This window comes from Rhinolophus ferrumequinum, chromosome 14 (genome assembly GCF_004115265.2).
Source record: "Rhinolophus ferrumequinum isolate MPI-CBG mRhiFer1 chromosome 14, mRhiFer1_v1.p, whole genome shotgun sequence".
Taxonomy (NCBI): Eukaryota; Metazoa; Chordata; class Mammalia; order Chiroptera; family Rhinolophidae; genus Rhinolophus; species Rhinolophus ferrumequinum.
Genome location: NC_046297.1, coordinates 49,170,951 through 49,178,831, shown reverse-complemented (window position 1 = coordinate 49,178,831; position 7,881 = coordinate 49,170,951). Strand labels below are relative to the sequence as shown.

The following is a 7,881-nucleotide window of genomic DNA, read 5'->3' as shown; positions in this document are numbered from 1 at the left end:
GAGGAAGAAGCAACAAAAGGAGACTTAGAGGGAGTAGCTAGAAACGCAGGAGGAAAATTGTGGCTTGGAAGACAATTGAAGACAGTGTTCCAGAGAAGAAGGATTATTCAACTTTGTCAAATGCTTCTGGTAGGCTAAGTGACATAAAGACTCAGAAATGACCATACAAGTAAAAGCAGTTATGTTTACAAAAGGCTATTCACCCATAATGTTGCAAAAAAAGAGACAAGTATCTAAAATGTGCTTTAAAAAGTAAAGTCATTCTAACAATGTCAGTCAATTAATTAGTGTATGATTTCTTACAATTTGGATGTCCTTTTTTAAAAACTAAAATAGTATACTTCCCTACCACCTTAATAGGCTTAAGTAATTATTGTTATAGGTTAAATCTATTGCATCAATACTGAAAAATATAAAAATCTTAAGTCAACAGGTGGATTAGCCTTCAAGCAGCCTGAAACTTGCTCTGGAGGGAATTCCCCACACCTAGGAAACTGATCTTTAATATGCCCAGTCTCACAGTAAATGCTCAAGAAAATGCACTGGAGTTTTTTGTACTAGTCACTTGCACTTGTCATGAAGAGATATGTTGCCAGAATTATGCACAAGTGGGAGGGTCTGGTAGCCTATTCAAAATAAAAAAAAAGAAGAAGAAAAATGTCAAAGTTGTTATGCCTACTGATAAAATTATCATTAAAATTGTAATTTTCTATACCTTTTGCCATAACAAGAATGCCCCTTGGCCTTCACAGATGTACAAACTTGGAAAAAGAACCAGAGATCAAGAAGATATAATGATCATGAGTATATAATGCATCTAACAATATAGTCTCAAAATATATAAAATGACAATTAAAAGAACTATGGAGAACTTTGTAGTGGAGATTTTAATCCATTCCTTCCAGAAACTAATAGTTTAAAGCAACTGAAAATATAAAAAGTTTGAAGAACATAATCAATTACATTGAACAATAAATATAGATATTTACACCCAAGAAAAAGGGAAAATAAATTTTTAGTTGACATGGGACATTCACATAAACTAACTAGTACTAGGGAAACTAAGGCACAAAGGAAGCTTCAACAAACACCAAATATCATAGCATATAGACTATATTCTCTACATTACAATAAAATTTAAAATCAATTACAGTAGGATAACTTTCAAAATCATATATACATATGATTTATATACATAAAATCTGAAAACACAGTCTTGGGATACAGAGGAAATAATGTGGAAATTACAATATACTCTGAACTGAATGAAATAAAAGCACAAATGTCAAAATTTGAAACAAAGCTTAAGTGGACTTAGAAGAATATTTTGAGCTTTAAATAAATCTATTTAAAAATAAGAAAGATATAATAACTGAAGTAAGCATTCAAAAATAAATCAGAAAAATGGTAACAAACATGAGATAATGAAGGAGAGAAACAAAGGTAAGGCCAGAAATCAGTTACGTAAAGCCTATTCATAATAAGGATGGTTAACAAAACTAAATGATCAGTCCTTGAATAGATTAATAAAATAAAAAAACCCTGCATATATTGCTTTTTAAAAATAAAAGAAATAACTAGTCATAAGCTATACATATAACAGAGATTTTTAAAGTAGAATATCAACAACTATATGCCAAGACATTTGAACAGCTAGCTTAAAGGGATACATTTCTGGAAAACTATAAGATGCCAAGATAAACCCAAGAAGAAATATAATAGTTAAATAGATGAATCACCACTAAAGAACTGGATATGGGAATCAAGAACTCCCTCTTCCAAAAATGACCAAAACTTGGTCCCACATGGTTTTGCAGTTTAAGCGTTTGGACCTTTCAAGAACAGATAATCCCTTTCTCATACAAGTTGTTCCAGAAAAATAGAAGGGGAACGATGCCCAACTCATTTTATGAAGCTAGTGTAACCTTGACTCTAAAAATGGATATGAACAATGAGGGGAGAAAGTATAGGTATGTTTCAGTATCAATATTTTAAACATGCAAAAATCCTTAAATAAATTATCATAAACTAAATTTATCAATTTATTTAGACATTAATATACCATGATCCAATGTCATGTATTCAAACAATCCAAGACAGTTCAATATCAGAAAACTTATTAATGCAATTCACAACACTAATAAAATAAAAGAACAAAAATTATATGATCATCTCAATAAATGAAGAAAAAACATATTTGATAAGGGTCAATACATATTTATGACTAAACTCTCAGAAAACTAGGAGTGAAAGAAATTTTCTTGACTTAATAAAGACTATCTACTAAAAGCCCACAGTTAAAGTGCATTCCGTTTAAGAACTGGAACAAATAAGAATTTCCATTTTTTCTACTGTTATGTAGCATACTAATAATGAACATCCTAACAATTGCAGGAAGAAAGAAAAGAGAGAAAGTGTTATGATAATTGCAGGGGAAAGTGCAAGACATTATTTCCCAATGGTATGATCGTTTTTTAAAAAAACCCAAAGAACTACTGGAACGAGTAAGAGAATTCATCAAGATTGTAAATATACTATCACATTATAGAAAAAAAAAACAACTAGGAAGTGGGGGTAATGTAAAGAAGATGAACAAAGTATTTATAAGGGACATGTACAAGCACCTTTAACTATCAGAAAAGGACTGAATAAATATACCCTATTTAAACTCAACACAATACCAATTTTTGAAAAGTCTGAAGAAGTTTTTAGAGAAACTTCACAAACATTTTAATGTTTATATGGAAGAATAAATCTCCAAATAGTCAAGTCCACAAAGTATTGAGACATACTGGAAGTCCATAGCAATAAAAGGAGTAGAATAGAACTGGTCTAAGACCAAAAAAACAAAAGCTAATAAATAAATGATCCAGAAGCAGGCCTCTGGATCAACTTTATATAGAATATAATATACAAATCCAAATTTTTCCTCACCGTAGACAGTGCTACATTTCTCCAAAATACCTACCAAAAAACTTGGCCTTTTCCCACAAATTTGTATTGTTATCACCCAGCTCAACACACTGGTTACACTTAGTACAATGAAGACTAAGAACAACTTGCATTTAGTATTTGAATAATAAACATGACAGTGAAACCAAGAACTCTCAAAGCTCAAACCAAGATGCCAGTGTGGTATTTGCAAGAGAATTCAAATAGAGACATGATGGGTAAAAAAGGAAGTGATAGATTTGATGCTCTCAACATGAGTGAAGAGACCTTCCAAAATATTTTCCTTAATATTATTTTGTTGAGTCAAAATAATTTCTTCAACATTACAGGGCGCACTGAAGTTCACGATGGAGGTGTTCTTTCATAACCAAGAAGTGTGGGACTTTTAATGAGAAGTGTTTCATGTCTTGTTATAGCGAATAGCTAAAAAGCTTTTGCAGGAACTTCTGCTTCCAAGAAAATGGAGAAGACATACTTTTCCCCATTTTCCATGCTAAGTACTGATAAAAACCTTGGACACTATACATAAAACAAATGTAAGAAGATTCTGAAAGATGAACGGAAGATGGCAGATCAGCAAGAGACCCAAGAATCAATATGATGATGAGTACCTTGGGTTTTCTTTTTGAATCATACATCCCAGACTTTGAGACAAAGAAGCTGATAACCCAGAAACACCAATGGGCACAGACAAAAACAAAAACAAAACAAAACAAAAACACAAAGGAGCACTTAATATCTTGCTCCCTGGCATATGTACCAAGTTTGGCTCAAATAAACTCATAAACATTTCTTACAGTTTGAATGTTTCTTATGTGGACATTTGTAATCCCTCTTCTGCAAAGATCTGAATTTCATTTTACTAATGCTGTCAGCGTAATTACACCGTGGACCTTACCAACATAACTGATGCACTCCCTCTACAGCCTCCATTTTAAGAATCCCATTTTCTGATGACCATCACCCACCTTTCCAGCTTATACTCTAAACATCAGATTTAATAAGCCTTTGATGTCACAATGACCTACGATTAGTTGATTCTGCCATCTTTCCAGTGCCCCTCACTCTTTCTCCTTGTCTTCATTTCCTTCCTTACTTATTTGAGATTTCATCTTCATTATCATTTCCCTGTTTGCCTTCTCAACTCTCTTGATCCTCTTTCTCTGTATTATACTCACTTGGAAAAAAGGGTAAACTTAATTAAATCCAGTTAAATCTCACCTACTGTGAGCCCTAGAACCTCCCCCTACCAAAAACAAGAAAAACAAATAGGCTGCTCTCTAGCCAAAGGACAAGGAGAGAGAAGTTTAGCAAGACAGGAAACACTTGGAAAATAACTGTTTGGTTACAGCCAAACACAACAGAAAAAATATCATGCCCCACCCTCACTCACAAGTACAAAGGCCCAGGAGGAGTCTAGACTTCCACCCTTGACAGACTGTAAAGAGATGCCTCAACCCTGCCACCAGGGTGGTATCAGAGATGGCTAAGTAGAGGGCTGGAATTTTCATCCCCCAAGGTATTAATAGGGCTCCCCATTCCTCACAGTGCCAGTGGAGACCACATGTCAAGCCTGGGTTTACTCAGCAGCAACAAGGGACCCCACTCTCTCCGCAGCGGAGTGACATCAGTGGAGGCCTGGTAGTAAGTCAAGATTTTTACCACTGCCCAGTAATAATGACGTAAAATCCCTGCCGTCACGTCAGTGGAGTCCTGGTAAGGAGCTAGAACTCGGCAGTAACAAGGAGCACTTCACTCAGGTGACAATAGAAGCCTAATGAGAATCTGCTTCTACTCCAATCTGACAGTAAGAAGGCAGCGCTCCTCCTTGCTGTGTTAGAGGAAGATAGCTAAGAGAAGGTTGAAATATGATCCAAGTTCTCATAACATACTACTCATAATGTCCAGATTTCAATCATAAATCACTTGCATACCAAGAACCAGGAAGAGTTCAATGAAGACAGACAATACGTACCAACAATGAGATGAAACCTCTTTCTCACAAAGATTATAAAGTAAATATCACAAAAATGCTTCAACAAGCAGTTACAAATGTACTTGAAATAATTTTTTAAAAACAGAGTCTCAGCAAATAGAGGTATAATGGACAATCAAATGGAAATTTTAGAACTGAAAAATATAATACTAAAAATTTTAAATTTGATAGGCTTAATAGCAGCATGGAAATGACAGAGAAAAGAATCAGTGAAGTAGATCATAGAACAATAAAAATTACTCAATATGAACAACAAAAAGAAAATAGACCTAAAAAAGATACAGAGAACTTTGGGACAAAAGATCTAGCATTCATGTCATTGGAGTCTCAGCAGAAGAGAAAGAAAATAGGAATGGAAAAGTACTCAAAGAAATAATGACTGAAAATTTCCCAAATTTGGCGTTAACTTACAGATTCATGAAGCTGAATGAATCCCAAGCAAGATAAACTTAAATAAATTCACACCAAAGCACATCATAGTCAAACTTCTGTAAACTAAAGACAAAATTCTTGAAAGCAGAGAGAGAAAAATAATACCTCAACTATAGGGAAAAAGCAATTCAAATAATAGCAGATTTTTATCAGAAACCACAGAGGCCAGGAAGAAGTGGAACGACATTTTTCAAGTGCCGAAAGACCTATCAATCCAGAATCCTATACCCAGTGAAAATATTCTTCAGGAATGAAGGGGAAGTCAGACATTATCCAATGAAAAAAAATCTAAGAGAATTTGTTTCCAAAAATCCTACCCTAAGAGAATGGCTAAAAGCAGTACTCTAAACATAAACTAAATTTTTTTTTTTTTAAGAAACCTTGTAACATCAAGAAGGAAGAAAGAATACAGTAAGCAAAAATATGGGTAAATAAAATAGGTTCTCCTTTTCCTCTTGAGTTTTCTAATTTCTAGAGTTGAAGCAAAAATTAACACATTAAATTATTAATGTTCTAAATGTAAGTAGAGCAAATATTTGAGACAGTTATATTATAAACAGAGGAGAGTAAAGGGACACAAAGAGAGGGAAGGTTTTTACACTTTACTTTCACTGGTCAAATGATGACACCAATAGACTATGTTACATTAGGTAAATACAATACCTAGAGCATGCACTAAAAATCTTAACACATGTACATACACAAAAATACTAAATAATCAAATTGGATTAAAAATAAAACAAACTCAAGTAACCCACAGAAGGCAAGAAAGGAGAAACAGAGATGAAAACAGAGTGCAAAGAGAAAACAAAATGACATTCTTCCACACTCATGAGAATAATACTAGATGCGAGTACACAATCTCTTCCACGGATTCTGGATCTGACCTTTAAGATCAGTTTCAAGTCATGTGACATTGCACGCCCAGTGGCTGTGTACTAACACAGCTGTGTTCAATGCTACACAAATGCATTGAACACAACTTGCTAAGGCCGATTTCATTCATCCCAAGCCGCCTTCCCCACAGTGAGTGCAGGGAACATGACATTGTGCTGGACCAGGCTTCCTCTGCCCTCATACAATTCAATATCTCCTGGGAGGTAACTAACTCCATAGTCGGGGAGGGCATGTGAATCCTAGTCTATATAGGAGTGAAGGAATGGACACACACCAATTACAGACAATGTAACTAAGCAAATGCATCCTGTGAAATACCTAAAAATAGTGAGAAATCAGATCCATCATTTAGGAAGATGCACAGTTTTAAGAATGGTGTATCTAGAATCCCCAAATGGTTCATTACAGTATTCTTGTTTAAAAATAAAAAGGGCTGTACTCGCTTCGGCAGCACATATACTAAAATTGGAACGATACAGAGAAGATTAGCATGGCCCCTGCGCAAGGATGACACACAAAATTAAAAGGGCTGTTAGCACTGATACTGCAATCTGGTTGACAGAAAACATGAGTGAAATAACCCCTAGATGTTCCTGCGGTTCCCTGGGATTTGCCGTGATGACAGGCATAAACGCTTGGTTTTATGGAGGAAGTTGGTAGACGAGATTTGGTGGGTTTACAGAAAGCATTTACTATATATGCAGTAACAAGATAATAGTCCAGGGCCTTTCTAAATCATAAAACCATATTCAGAATCATAATCTCAGCTTTGGGTGGCTTAGGAAGATTATCACACCACTATTCCTAAAGATTCCTCAAAACCAGTGGCTACTTACTCTCTTGGTCACTTATAATTTGGAGTATCTTGATAACTGATTATTTATATCACTTTTAGGCTAGGCTATTAACTAACATTCCTTGGGTGGAACTTGAGCTATGTTCTTCAAAGATGTGATACTAACTTTAAGTAGATATTTGCAATGGCAGATTGAAATTCACAAATATTTTTTTTGCCTCCAGTCCTAAAGTCTTGACAGGGAATTTGAAATTGGGTAATCATAGAGCACTTGAAACTAATTTGCTACAATCAGGCATACCAATTGTACAATTTGATCACAATTTAAAAAAATCACAGTCTTTTCTACTTTTTCCTACAGTTCTATTGACCCTTTAAAACTAAGCAATATTAAAAATTCTTCACAAATTAAAAAATGAGGTGAGTGGAGCTTGAGAACAGACATTTCCTTCAATCTAGTTGAGTTTCTAGCCTCTTATTTCCCAGTATGATTTTCAAGTAGAACAAAGAGATCAGAAGGGAGGTCTGAGACCTCAAAATTGGCTGTGGTTACAGGGCTCAATATTACTATGTTTATAGGAAGCCAACTTAAAAAAAAAAAGTGTTTCCCAAGTGGCAAATCAAAACTATCTGGGCTTCTTTGAAGGAATTTTAGGTGTGTTTCCAGGCCCTTCCTTTTACTCTCTCTTCTTTGCCAATTTTTATCTAGAAGGAGGGTGACAGAAATGTTAACTCTGGTGGACTAAGAAGAAGAGAAAGCATAGGCATATATATGCCCACATAACTAATAGTCTTCATCCCCTGCACA

At 34.7% G+C, this 7,881-nt stretch overlaps 1 non-coding gene across 1 annotated transcript; it reads left to right on the top strand.

Annotated features, from left to right (window-relative positions):
- Positions 1-6,712: 6,712 nt before the first annotated feature.
- LOC117034220 (U6 spliceosomal RNA) lies at positions 6,713-6,820 on the top strand. The gene has a single exon (XR_004425036.1). It is a non-coding gene; the product is annotated as a U6 spliceosomal RNA (small nuclear RNA).
- The last annotated feature ends 1,061 nt before the right edge of the window (positions 6,821-7,881 follow it).